The sequence below is a fragment of the Orycteropus afer genome, unplaced genomic scaffold (assembly GCF_000298275.1).
Source record: "Orycteropus afer afer isolate SDZICR_OR568_19922 unplaced genomic scaffold, OryAfe1.0 scaffold00111, whole genome shotgun sequence".
NCBI lineage: Eukaryota > Metazoa > Chordata > Mammalia > Tubulidentata > Orycteropodidae > Orycteropus > Orycteropus afer.
Window position 1 is genome coordinate 2,069,080 of NW_006921698.1, and position 15,056 is coordinate 2,084,135.

Sequence of the window (15,056 nt, forward strand, 5' to 3'; positions counted from 1 at the left end):
GTTACTTATCTTAAATCTTTCATGTTTGTATTCCAGCAACTAACACCAATTTGATGTAGGTACAATTTCCCCATCCTTACCAACTTCTTCCACAGATCGTTAAGTTTCTTGATTCCTCTACATTTTTATATTTAACCTCATGTTAAAGAAACTCCCTTTCTTGGGGCCCAAACTGCTATCAATCACTTAAATTATTCTCCCTAATTATATGAATTACGTCTCTCAAAGTCTTTTCCTTCTTATCCCACCATATTCACTCTGAACAATCCTCACTTTAAATCTATCCCAGAATCCCTCTGGACCCCCCTTCTACCTTAGGCTGGGTAGAGTTGCTACAAAGCTCAAGCTCACTGCCGTCGAGTAGGGTCCACCTCATAGTGACCTCTCCTTGGGTTTTGCTCAGTCTTCCTTTCAAGGAGTGGTTGGTGCTACAGGAACAAAAAACAGACAAGCAAAACTGCTGAACTCTCTAATAAGTAGTTTATTGCCATCACAAATTTATGATAGCACCAATGTTCTTCATTTTATTTAGTTTTAGTCATATTTTCTCCTACTCTTGTCACTAGTTGTTCCAAACATATGCCATTTGCATTGAGCCTTCTAACCAACCCTTACCATACTGACACATCAGCAGACAACTCTTCTTCAGAGAAGTTGTTGTTAATTGTTTTAAGTTACTGGAGAATCACTTCCAACTCATGGAAACCTCACATACAAAAGAACTGTTACCTGGTCCTGAGAAGTCTTCATGAATGTTGGTATGCTTGAGTCCATTGTTGACGATACTTGGTGTTTTGAAGTGCCCTTCAATCTAAGAGGCTCATCTTCTAGCATATATATGACAATATTCTATTATAATCAATAGCATTTTCATTGACTAACTGTCAGAAATAGATCTCCAAGCATTTCTTCCTAGTCTGTCTAACCTGGAAGCTCCACTGAAACATGTTCACCATGTGTGACCCTGCTGGTATTGGAAATGTCGATGACGTAGCTTCTAGCACCATATCACTACAGAAGCTACCACTTCTATGACAAACTGACAGACGGGGGTGACAGAGAAGACATAGACTCTATCAAATGCGAAATATATAATGATCTAAATTCCAAAATTACACAGAATGGTCTTTTGAGGAAGAGGGAAATGATACCATTTCCATGTTCTAGGAATTGGTTGTAGCATGAGTATGGGACCTTAGGCTTACAACTACAAGCAACTGATTTTTTTCCGGCAACCTGAATGAACAGAAGATGGATTCCCTCCTTTAGTTTCCAGAAAGGGAATTCAGCCTTACTGACATCTTGATTATAATCTGGTGAGATCCGAACTAGACATCTAATGTTCAGAATTACAAGGTAAGAAATTTGAATTGTTTTAAGTCACTAAGTTTATGGTAAGGAGCCCTGGCACATCAGTTAAGTGCTTGGCTGCTAATCAAAAGGTTGGTTGTTCAAACATATCCTGAATCTCCACAGGAGAATGATCTGGTGGTCTGCTCCCATAAAGATTAATGCTAAGAAAACCCTATGGTGCAGTTCTACTCTGTCACAATAGACCTGACAGCACCCAATTAAAGAAGAAGAAGAAGAAGAAGAAGAAGAAGAAGAAGAAGAAGAAGAAGAAGAAGAAGAAAAAGAAGAAGAAGAATTTTTGCAATTCATTATTTAGAAATATAAAACTAATAGATTTTCTATCTAGGAATATTACAATCTCCTCAGATGTATATGTGAAGGAATAAGCATTAACCAAAAAAAAAAAAAAAGGATTGCTGTCGAGTTGGATCCCACTCATAGCAACCCCTCCTTGAGGGTATCACTACAGAAGTAGCTTGCCCAACCTTCCTTCCAGGGAGTGGTTGGTGAGTTTGAACCTCCAGCCTTCTGGTTAGCAGTCACATGCCTTAGGCACTATGCCACCAGAGCTCCCAAGGCAAAAACCTACAGCACCTTGTATTCCCAGGCAGTCTCCCATCCAAGTACTAACCAGGCCTGACCCTGCTTAGCTTCCAAGATCAGACAAGATCAGGTGCAATTAAGGTGGTATGGCCATAGACAGAGTGAGCATTAGCCAGAGGTAAAAATGAGATGGATCTGCTTCCTGAATGGATTTTATAGGAAGTGATCAGTAAGGGAGAGGAACACAAACAACGAACACAATCCACTGCCGTTGAGTCAGATCTGACGGATAGCGACCCTTCCTTGGGTTTCTGAGGCAGTATCACTATGGAAGTAGATTACCCAACCTTCCTTCCGAGGAGTGGCTGGTGGATTTGAACCTCCATCCTTCTGGTTAACAGTCAAATGTCTTAAGCACTACCCCACCAGAGTCAAATTTAGTCCCCAGATACTTTCTGGAGTAACTTACTGGATGTTAGTACGTGTGCTAAGATACAGAACACAAGAAAAGCAGTATCAAGGAGGTGCTAGACCATATGATCTAGCAATCTCACTCCTAAGGCTATATCCTAGAAAAATAAGAGTCATGATATTAACATACATATATGTACACCCATGTTTGTCACAGCATTATTCACAATAGTAAAAAGATGGAAACAACCTAAGTGGCCATCAGTGGATGAATGGATAAACAAATTATGGTACATGCACACAATGGAATACTATGCAACATTAAAGGCTAATGATGAATCTGTGAAACACCTTACAATATAGATCAACCTAGAAGACATTATGCTGAGTTAAATTAGTCTATCGTAAAAGGACATATAATGGGTGAAACTACTAGTGTAAAAAGTCAAGAAAAAGTTTATACACAGAAAGAAATATTATTTGAAAGGTTACCAGAGGTGGGAGGTAAATCACTAACTAGAGGGTAGACATGTATTAACTTGGGAAGTGGAACATACAAAAAGGAGGATGTCAACATAAAATAAGGCAGAGGAAGATACTGGGAGGAACACAAGAATTAAAAGCAACAAAGGTAATGTATAAATGGAATTACCATATAGCAAGCATAAATCAGAAGCATGATGAGATAGCCAAGAGAGTAGAGAATGTGAAAGATCCTACTTCTCAGTGATAAAGAAATCAATTCTCTAGTCTAAGCCACAAGGATGCGACACCCCTTATATAGAAGAAAGGTCATGATGGCCTACACTCAACTTCCTTCCAGCCCAGTGTGGCTGACTGCATGGTGCTTTTTTAGATTCTCTTCATCAAAATACATAGCAGAAAGAAGATAAGTTTTTTTTATTTTCTCAAAGCAAAATGTTAAGATGTTCCTTTTAGGTTGTTGTTGTTAGGTACTTCTAAGAATCTCAAATGGAAAAGATATATTGGCTTATAAATGATCTTTGGAAGCTCTATTGGGTTCAATAAATAGAGTTCTTCACCTGTCCAAAGGTGTGTGGGGGGGGATACTATCATCTGCTCTTAAGAGAGGTTGTACTGCTCATCTCATGCCTTTCTTATAATTAAATTTTAGCAAATGTTTTCCTTCTGGCACAAGAGGAAGGTATTTTCTCCAAAACCTGAAGGATCTTGCTTTGCTTTCTTTTCTACTTCCTCTTTGTTATAGAAAAGCAGTGTATAATCAGGCTCTGTTGTCGTTGTTATGTGCCGTCGAGTCTGACCCGACTCACAGCGACCCCCTCCTTGGGTTTCCAAGGCAGTATCACTAAGGAAGTAGATTGCCCAACTTTCCTTCCACAGAATGGCTGGTGGGTTTGAACTGCCAGCCTTCTGGTTAGCAGTCAAGTGCCTTAGGCAATATGCTACCAAAGCTCCTAATCAGGATCTAGATGAAAGAATTTCAGTGGTTTCTGCTTTGGTGAAAATCCTTTGTGAAAATTGCATGGAGGTAGCATCTAACCTCTAACTTCTTAAGGGGGAGAGAGAATCACCCTCAGCACCATCAGCCCAAGGCTGATTTCTATGAGGTGGAGGTCAGATATGCCTCTACCCTCCAACCTTTTTGCCAGTTCTGTCACCAACCATCCCTCCCAAGACACTCTCTACTTCTCTATTGGGTTTGGTAATTCATTATATTGGCCACATAGAACTCACACACAATACTCACAGTTATGGGGTTTATTAGGGAAGTAAAATGTTATAATTCAAAATCAGGAATGACTCAGGATATAGTTCTTCAATCAGGACAGCCTTTTCTCAACAGTGTCTCTCTATGGCTCTCAGTCTCTGGCCCCTTGGTCTCTGCCATGCTTGGAAAATGGTAACAAAACTCTTCCAGCTCTTCCAGTAAATGTCCAGAAGCACCCCCACTCTGCCAGTAAAATAAGCCTCAGCCTGAAAGTATTCAGCTTTCTTGCTCTTTGAATCTGGAAACTCACTGCTGTCTCCTACCAGGCCTCCTGCTTCTGATACAGCATTTTTCTGCTGCTGTTTCTCACAGTCTCTCACCATCTCAGTAAAGTGGTGTTACAGCTCTTTCTCTCTGTGTCCTGGGTCAAGGAGGTTCAGTGCAGTGATCTTGGGTCCAAAGGACACTGGCTTTTCTTCCTTAATGGTAGTGAGGTTCCCCACTTCCCACCTCTGGGATGGCTAATATTAAGCCTAAGAGATTACAAAACTGATATATCCTACATTAGTGTTCCATTCACCTTATTTTCATGGTCTCACCCCTACAACATTGTGAAGAATAGGAGTTCCAGACAAAATTTAATTTTGTTCCTAAGGAACTTGTGCATAGACCAAGAGACTCTGGTTTGAATAGAACAAGGGAATATCACCTGGTTTAAAATCAGGAAGGTGTGCATCTGGGTTGTATCCTTTCACCACACTGTATGCAGGGCAAATCTGGGAAGCTGGACTATATGAAAAAGAACATGGCATCAGGATTGGAAGAAGACTCATTCGCAACCTGCAACATGCAGATGACACAACCTGGCTTGCTGAAAGTGAAGATGATTTGAAGAACTTACTGATGAAGATCAAAGACTACAGTCTTCAATATGGTACACATCAACATAAAGAAAACAAAAATCCTCACAACCAGATAAGCAATAAGCAACATCAAATTAATGGACAAAAGATTAAAGTTGTCAGGGGTTTCATTTTGCTTGGATTCACAATCAACACCTATGGGAACAGCAGTCAATAAATCAGACATAATATCACACTGGGCAAATCTGCAGATGACCTCTCTAAAGTGTTAAGGAGCAAAAATGTCACTTTGAAGACTAAGGTGTGCCTAACCCAAACCATGGTATTTTCAATTGCCTCATATGCATGTGAAAGCTAGACAATGAATAAGGAAGACCAAAGAAGAGTTCATGCCTTTGAATCGTAGTTGTGGAGAAGAATACTGAAAATACCATGGACTTCCAGAAGATCGAACAAATCTGTTCTGGAAGAATTACAGCCCCAGTGCTCTTTGGAAGTGAGAATGGCTAGTCCTTGTATCATCTACTTTGGTCATGTTAGAAGGGACTATTCCCTGGAGAAGGATGTCATGCTTGGTAAGCTGGAGGGTCAGTGAAGAAGGGGAAGACCCTCAAAGAGATGGATTGACACAGTGGCTGTAATGGTGGACTCAGGTATAGTAAGGTTTGTGAAATTGAAGCAGGATGGGGCAGTGTTTCATTCTGTTGTACATGGGGTCTCTATAAGTTGGAACTACCTCTATGGTTTCTAACAACAACAGCAATCCCCACAAAGCACCACACACCTTATTTACATTATTAGCAACTTGTTTCGTGCCCTAGGTAGGCCACAAGCTCCTCACATTTGCATAGTCTCACCCATTGATTTGATGACTAGAAGATCCATATAAAGTAATTCACTGCACTGCATCCATATTTCATATTATTTACTAGAGGGATGATAAAATTTTGTGATTTAGAATATGGAATTTAAAATTTTGATGGACAACATAGTGGGCATTTATCATGTTTTTAGCTGCCAGGCATCTGAAAATATGTCCTGCTTTGGTGAGGTGATCATATAATTTATCTTCCAGATTGGGATAATTTTAAGAGACAAATGAAGAACTATGAATAATTACACCCAGAGAGCAAGTAAGGACAGGTCTGGACACAAATTTAGGGGAGTTCTAAGATTAGAGGTGGCTAGAGCCCTGCTTTCCACAACCAGTTTAAAAGGGCTGTCTTTCTCTTTCCTACTCTCTGGCAGCTCTAGCATGAGTATGTGACCCAGTTCAGTCAATTAGGTGCTTCAACCCAGGAGAGATTTGAGATTTGTAGAGTGCCATTTCAAAGATCAAAGGCAGAGAACAATGATTTTTTTTCTTAAATTATGGCTACTGTCTTAGAATAATAATTAATGCATTTATCCTGCCTTTGGATCTCTGCATTCATCTCCCAAAGCCAGCAAGGTCACTGGTATGGATAGATTTTTCACCTACAGCAAAAACAAAGCAAACTAACACATGGATGTTGTTGTTGTTGTGAGGTGCCATTGAGTATGCTTCGAATCATAGCTACCCTGTGTACAACAGAATGAAACACTGCCCAATCCTGCATCATTCATTCTAATGGAATGGTAGCAAATGTCAAATGGTGGTGGTTATATAAAGAATATGTTGATATGGTGTATGTAGCAGATATAGTAGTATCTAGTAGGTGCTCACTGAACAATGTTGTTGTTGTTGTTATTTGCCGTCGAGTTGGCCCCGACTCATAGCGACCTCTCCTTAGGTTTCCAAGGCAGTATCACTACGGAAGTAGATTGCCCAACCTTCCTTCCGAGGAGTGGCTGGTGGGTTTGAACCGCCAGCCTTCTGGTTAGCAGTCAAGTGCCTTAGGCACTATGCTACCAGAGCTCCTCACTGAACAATTGTACTTTCTTAATATAACCAAACTCACTGCCATCAAGTTGATTCTGACTCATAGCGACCTTTTAGGACACAGAAGAACTGCTCCATAGGATTTTCAAGACAGTACATCTTTATGGAAGCAGACTACTTCATCTTTTTCCTATAGAATGACTTGTAAGTTTGAACCATTGACCTTTTGGTTAGCAGCTGAATGCTTTGACCACTACTTCACTGGTGTAGTGGATAAACCATTTGGCTGCTAACAAAAAGCAGGTGGTTCAAACCCACCAACTGCTTCAGTGGAGAAAGATGAGGCAATCTACTACCAAAAAGATTCACAGCCTTGGAAACCTTATGGGGCAGTTCTGTTCTGTCTTCCAATTCTTAGTTGGTGATAACTTGATGGCAGTGGGTTTTTGGCTTTTATTAATATAGAACTGTTTTACTGATTTTTGAAAAGATTTTTATGTACATTCTCTGCAACCTTTCAGAATTTAGAATAGCAAGTATAATTATTGGCCCAAGACAAAAAGTAAGAACACTTTATCACATTTTCCTTTTAATTTAGAAATATTATTTTGATTAATTTAATGATGTAATACATTTAACTTTAAAAAACATTTTTTTTATCATGTTCTGATTTCAGTACCTCTTTAAACAGCCTTCCTTGTTACCTTTTAAAATGTGCTTGCTAAAATGCTGACAATTTGCTAGTACTCAAATTGTTTTTGTACATTAATGTATTCTTATTAAAATATTTCTTCTCATTACCTCAGTGACTTATCAGAGAAATTCAGACTGGCTGAGAAGTTTTCTTGAATAACTCTAACTGAATGAATAGTCAGATACATCTGTAGGGTAATTTTTACTTTAGGATTACTCACAGTGGTTGTTCTTGGATTACATCTCTATTTTAAAGATTAGGATAAAAAATGTAAATCTTTCTATGTTTGTCACACCAGGTAAAGTCAAGGATAAAAGTCTTCCCTCATTTGATCACAATGGGTTGCTTATTCTGAACAGTTTTAAGAAACTATTTTCCTGTACCTGTGCATATCTAGGAGGTCTGAAATCATAAATATTCAACTCACTCTTGTTACACAGTAATATTACAGTCAAAAAGAAAGGAATAAGTTCAAAGATAAATGTTGTCAAGTTATTAACTTCATTTATAAAAAGTCTCTGAAAAGTTGATTTAACATAAAAGAGTATATATTGCCTAATATAGTTCCATTGTAATAAAGCAAATTTTGAGTCAATTTGTATGATAAGCAGTTTGGATTAGGACCATTTCTTCTTAAGACCTTCACATCCTGGAGAAGTTTAGCCCAAAAGGCTAAGAAATCAACAAAAGATCTGTTATCCTTGTCCTATTTCCTGAGTCAATTTAGATTTAAGGTTTTGGCAGCTTCCTACCAAATCCTGGAAACACAAAGGGTACATACTGCCCCTTTTGCAGTATAGTTTGACTTCCTTTCAGCAAGACGCTTATTTCATTACTGCAAAACAATAGTGAAAATGATACCAGTCATCAAAGAGCACATTTATTTCTCTCAAATCAGGACTATTCTCTTAGAATAATAATTAGTGCATTTATCCTGCCTCTGGATCTCTGCCTTCATCTCCCAAAGCCAGCAAATTCACTGGCATGGATAGATTTTCACCTACAGCAACAACAAAGCAAAATAAAACATGGATGTTGTAGTTGTTGTTGTTGTGGGTGCCATCAAGTCGGCTCCAACTCGTAGCCACCCTCTGTATAGCAGAATGAAATACGGCTCAGTCCTGCACCATCCTCACAATCCTTGCTATACCTAGGTCCATCGATGTAGCCACTGTGTCAATCGCATCCATCTTGTTAAGGATCTTCCGCTTTTTCACTGACCCTGCACTCTACTGAGCATGGTACCCTTCTCCAGGGAATGCTCCCTCTGACAACATGACCAAAGTAGGTGAGACGAAGTCTGGTCATTCTCTCTTCCAAGGAACCTTCTGGCTGCACTTCTTCCAGGATTGCTTTGTTAGTTCTTTTGGCAGTCCATGGTACTAGGAATATTTTGAAACCCAAAAGCATCAACTCTTCTTTGGTCTTCCTTATTAATTTTTCCAGCTTGCAAGTGCATATGAGGTGATTGAAAATACCATGGCTTGGGTTAGGCACACCTTAGTCTTCAAAGAGACATGTTTGCTTTTCAGCGTTTTAAGGAAGTCTTTTGAAGCATATTTATCCAGGGCATACAATATCTGATTCTTGACTGTTCCTTCCATTGGTGTTGCTTGTGGAACCAAGTAAATCCCAGACAACATTAATCTTTTCTCCATTCATCATGGTACTGCTCTGGTAGCATAGTGCCTAAGTACTTGACTGCTAACCAGAAGGCTGGTGGTTCAAACCCACCAGCCACTCCTCGAAAGGGAGATGGGGCAATCTACTTCTGTAGCGATAGTGCCTTGGAAACCCAAGGAGGGGTCACTATGAGTCGGGTCCGACTCAACAGCACATAACAACAACAACAAGCTTATTGGTCTAGTTGTGAGGATTTTTTGTTTTCTTCATGTTGAGGTATAATCCATACTGAAGACTGCAGTCTTTAATCTTCATCAGTAAGTGCTTCAAGTCATCATCACTGGTCTTCCCCAATACTGGTGGCACATTCTTCATGTAATCTGGCTTCTCAGATTATTTGCACAGTATATAGATTGAACAATATGGTGAAAAGATATAATCCTGATGCACTCCCTTCCTGATTTTAAATCCATACAGTATCCCCTTGTTCTGTTTGAACAACAGCCTCCTGGCTTATGTAGGTTCCTTATGGGAATAATTAAACTGTTCTGGAATTACCTTTCTTCACAATGTAATCCATAATTTGTTATGATGTACACAGTGGAATGCTTTTGCATAGTCAATGAAACACAAGTAAACATCTTTCTCATATTTTTTGCTTTCAGCCAAGATCCATCTGACATTAGCAATGATATCCCTCATTCCACATCCTCTTCTGAATCCAGCTTACATTTCTGGAAGTTCCCTGTCAATACACTGCTGCAACCATTTCTGAATTATCTTCAGCAAAATTTTACTTGCTTGTGATATTAATGATATTGTTCAATAATTTCTGTGGGATCACCTTTCTTGGGAATGGGTACAAATATGGATCTCATCCAGTCAGTTGGCCAAGTAGCTGTCATCCATATTTCTTTGTGTAGATGAGTAAGTGCCTCCCTTGTGGCATCCACTTGTTGAAACATCTCAACAGGTATTCTATCAATTCCTGGAGCCTTGTTTTTCACCACTTTCTTCAGTGAAGCTTCAACTTCTTCCTTTAATTCCGTTGGTTCTTGATCATATGCCACCTCCTGAAATAGGTGAATGTTGACTAATTCCTTTTGTACAGAGACTTAGGTTTCAAAATACTGAGAGTACCATGGACTGCCAAAAAAGCTAACAAATCTTTCCTGGAAGAAGTGCAGCCCAATGTCCCTCTGGGTTCTTTCTAATCCATTCTGCTCGCTGCAGTCAAATAGGCTTTTCAATATGAAAATTTAATTTCATGCTTCTACATCATATCCTTAGCCAAAATAAAACACACAAAAATCCTCAAATTCTTCTAGATGCCTTGGGTGACATCCCCAAATCCTTAACAATCCCAAAACCAGAGGGAAACGGTTTATATCCTCTCCTCTTGTTATTGGCCTAAACCATACGAGAGAAACTTCTGCCTCTTGAAGGAGGAGAGATGATGGTTTCTACCCTTCCTTCCTGTTCTCTCCCTTGCTCTTCAGCAAGGATCATATGTTTCTCTAATGAGAGATATTGGAAAAGACACTAAGTGTGCATATCTTACTTCTTTGACACATTTTTTCTTCAGTTCTACAGTAAACATCAAATGAATTCAAGTCTCCCCTCAGGGGTAATCGAAAAGTGGAGACTTGTCAGGCAACAAGAGAAAGCTGGCTCAAGCTGTGTTCTCCAATCTGGTTTTATTAGCAATAAAGTCAGTATTTTTATCCCTATCATGTATGTGTGCTTGTTTCTCAATTGTTTCATTAGTTTTTAACAAAGGAGTATAATTAACAAATCAGCAAGAACCCCAAAATAGACCCAGTGTGCTTAGTCCAACCAACTCTAGGATTACCCCATGAAAGATTGTTCCTTTCTCTCTAATCTGCCTGTAGAAATCTCTAGTTCCTCAAATGCATCTTTTTCCCCCTCAAAACCATTCTTTCAAACCTCTACCCACCCCTTCCAGCAGTAGGGGGCATGAAACATGCTATTTTATTGATTGGAATATTTTCCCCACCTCTTTTAACCTAATTAAATCCTACTCATTTCTCACATGTTAGTTGAAGAATTTCTTCTTCAGTAAAGCCTATGACACACTAGTTTGGTCAGAATCTTTTCTTATGGATTCTCACAAATGGGATCTCTTGTCTTCAAAGCTACTTTATGGTGAGATATTAGATATTCATTAGAATGATAATTAACTTCTTTTCCCTCTCTAGTTTGCAGACATGCTATCTGTTCTTGATCATTATATTATCTCCAGTGACTAGCAGAATTCCCAGATCATTGTAAGCTCTCAAAAAATATTTGTTGATTATATAAATAAATGTTGAATAATTTTGTTTGTTTATTTTGTATTGTTTGTGATAAGTCATTTGAAAGCCACCTTAAATACATTTTGGAATCAGATGGAGGAGAAGAAAGAGATAAAAGAGATGAGGGGGTAGAGAGAGAGAACTTCCCATATCATAGTGAGTCATGGCTCTATTACCATTTCAAATGGTAAAAAAGTTGCATATATCTTGTGTTTTCACACGTCAAATGCTTTTTTAACATGTTTGCTTTGATCACTTGTACGTAGCTATGAATTCTAGAGTTAACACATGCTTGGCATTTCAAAAGATGTCAAATTTGCCCTTGGAAAGTACTTTCTGAGAATTATCAAGATGTAGTTTGTGAGTTTTGGGTGCTGCTATTTCCTAAGACTCATATATTTCTGTATGTTTAAGAATAGGATAATTGTGATGACTGCTATGATTTTAGATATTTTTATTGAATGTAATATAATATATCAAATTAGAAACATTTTAAAGAGTTAGGAACATGATTAAGTATCCAAAAAGGGAAATGTAAGATTTTCGTTATGATTCACATTAAATTTAAGCGTTTATCTATGATTCCCATTAAAATGATGCCTGCATGAAAAATAACCACACAATGTTCTTAGATTACTCAGTCTATTTGTATGTGTTGTTATATCTACCTTGATTATTCTTCATCTTTTTTCTTAAGCAAAATCATGCCCTCTCATTGTTTGAATCAAGGCAAAGGAAGACTGAGCTTTATCTTGCTATTTCAGAGATAGGGAATGAAAACATACTCTATAGTTTGCATAAAATTCTATTAAAAATTTTGCATTTTCTTCTAAATGGATTGTTATGTTTGTATGTTGTTATTCCTGCTTTGATTTTTATAAAGAACATTAGTTAATCATTGCATCTCCCTGTTTAAAATTCTTCAGTGTCTTCCTTGTGCATAATCAAACAGGGACACCTTCCCTGGGCCATCAAAGTCTTATATTATCATGTCCTTTCTTATCTCTCCAGGCTTTACTGAAATCAGCATATTCAGTGTGTTTTTTTTTTTTTTTTTTGGCTCTCAAACTATCAGGCTCATTTAGGCCCAATGGCTTTGCTTTTTTCTCAGGCAGTTTCCTCTACCTGGAAAGTTCTTTCCCAGGCCTTGGGAACACTATGGTTAAGTGCTCTACTGTTAGCCTAAAGGTTGGTGGGTCAAATCTACTTGGCAGATCCATAGGACAAAGACCTTGCAATCTGCTCCATAAAGATTACAGCCCAGAAAACCTTATAGGGCCATTGTACTCTGTCACATGGGTTGGGTCACTCTGAGTTGAAAATGCCTTCATGGCACCAACAAGAACAACCACATAGCTTTTCTCCCTCCTCCTCTCTTAAGTACTTTGTCATAGTTCACTTCCACAGAGCAACTTACCCTGACTAATCTGTCCAGTAGACTCAGCTTGCTGGTCTCCAGTAACACAGATACCAGGTCACTGCTTTTGCAAGACTTAAAACAAACTTAAATTATATACATAGATTTTATTTTTTTATCTTTTTAAATCTCTCTAAAGTATTATAACTCACCAAACTCACTGCCATTGAGTTAATTCTGACTTTTAGCAACCCTCTTTGGGTTTCTGATGCAGTAAATCATTATGGAAGTAGATTGCCCAGTCTTCTTTCTGAGGAGTGGCTGGTGGGTTTGAACCACCAAATTTCTGGTTAACAGTCAAATGCCTCATGCACTATGCCACCAGAATTCCTTAAAAAAAAAACAAACTCACTGCCATCGAGTTAATTCTGACTCATAGCAACCCCTGTTGGTTTTCAGAGGCTGGAAATCTTTACAGAAATGGATCGCCCCATCTTCCTTCTGTGGAGCAGCTGGTGGGTTTGAACTGCTGACCTTCTGGTTACAGCCACATGCCTTATCCACTTCCCCACCAGAGCTCCTTTTATTATAAGATTTCCATAAAAACAGAACTTTATCTACCTTGCCAACCATTGTATTCCCATGTGGCTGTTGAAAATATATCTACAAATTTTTCACACTCCCTTTAAAAGATGTAGCCTAACTTCTTTAATTTTGTGTGTAGGTAGAACTTAATAATTTGCTTCTAATAAAAAGAAAAGAAAGAAGAATTGATGATGTATGACTTCTAGTCATGAAAGGAACCGCAGCTTTCTACTTGTTCTCTCTCTTGAATAGCTTGTATTATAGGATACTCTATGTTGCCATGTCATGCAAACAGTCAAACAGCCTAGAAAGAGGCCCTTGTAGTGAGGAGCTGAGGCCTCTTGCCAGAACCTTATGTGTGAGCTGTTGTGGAAATGATTCCTCCAGCCCCTGTCAACAGCCTTGCTGCAACTACATGAGAGACGTGAGAGACATTGAGCCTGAACCACCCAATTAAGCACTCCCAATTATTGACACATAAACTGTAGGATAATAATAGTCATTTAAGGCACTAAGTTCCTTGGGTAATATTTATGTGATAAATAACTAATACACTCTGCTATGTAAAATATTTTTGCAAAATCAAAATGATAAGCTCTTTTTTTTTTTTTTTTAATTGTGATTTGGGTGAAGATTTACAAAGCAAAATCACTTTCCACACAGCAGTTCGCATATACTTTGTCTCATGTCATTGACCACAGTTTACCACAATGCAACATCTCCCCTCCCACTTCCTCCCCATAGTTACCTCTTCCCAGGGTCCATCCCTCCATGTACTCCTGCCCCCTGAGCTGTCTCCCTGTGCGTCAGCAGTCCTTTTTTCTCCCATGATTGTTCTATCCAAGGAAAGTATCTACTTGAGGTAAATGTTCAACTCATAAGCCTGTCTTTTGTTTGGCTGGAAACCACAGGTGTGGGTTCAATTCCAGACCTGAAGGGCAGCTCTGGGCCATAGTCTCAGTGGTTCCACCAGGCTCTATTGGACCAGCAAACCTGGTCCCCCCCCTTTTTTTTCTCCAAATGATTTTGAGTTTTGTTCCACATTGTTCTCCCTCTCTATCAAGGGTCTCCTACATAGATCCCCTTCCAAGTGGATGACAGTGGTAGCTGGGCACCATCTAGTTCTTCTGGTCTCATAGTTGCATAGGCTGCAGATCGGATGGTGTACAAGTCACTAGGACAAATTGTTTCCATGAATTTTGGTTTTCTTCATTCTTCTTCGCTCTGGACGAGGAGAGACCCATTGTTGCATCTAGATGGCAGCTTGCTAGCTTTTAAGATCCCAGTCATTACTCACCAAGGTAGGAGGTGGAACAATGTTTTGTATAGTATGTTATGCCAAGTGAGCTTGATATCCCCTGTGACTATGGTCCCATGCCCGCAGGTTCAATTACTTGGTCCCTCTGGGTAGCTGGCTGTGACCAAGCAGTGACCACAACCTTGCCTCTTGTCAACTCTACTATACTCCTGGGAATTCTGATCATTCACATAAACTTATAGGACCATTGTCCACCAACCCTATATATGTTCTTGGATACCCTCCCCATTTCATAGACATACCTATTCGTTTAGCCTGTCCACCCATCTATCCACCCATATGCCCATGTTTCCCTCACTGAAAACGCAGTACTATATGTGAAAAAGGGTTCATATTTGTTGTCTGTACCTGCCAAGTACCTCTCTATGTCTTTCTCATCCTCAATGGTGTCATATTGGTCACTCACATTTGGTACATTTCCCTTGTCTTCACCCAAATCAATA

At 39.1% G+C, this 15,056-nt stretch overlaps 1 pseudogene; it reads right to left on the minus strand.

The window, feature by feature from the left end:
- Window positions 1-1,935: 1,935 nt before the first annotated feature.
- LOC122150255 lies at window positions 1,936-2,054 on the minus strand (annotated as a pseudogene).
- Between the last annotated feature and the right edge of the window lie 13,002 nt (window positions 2,055-15,056).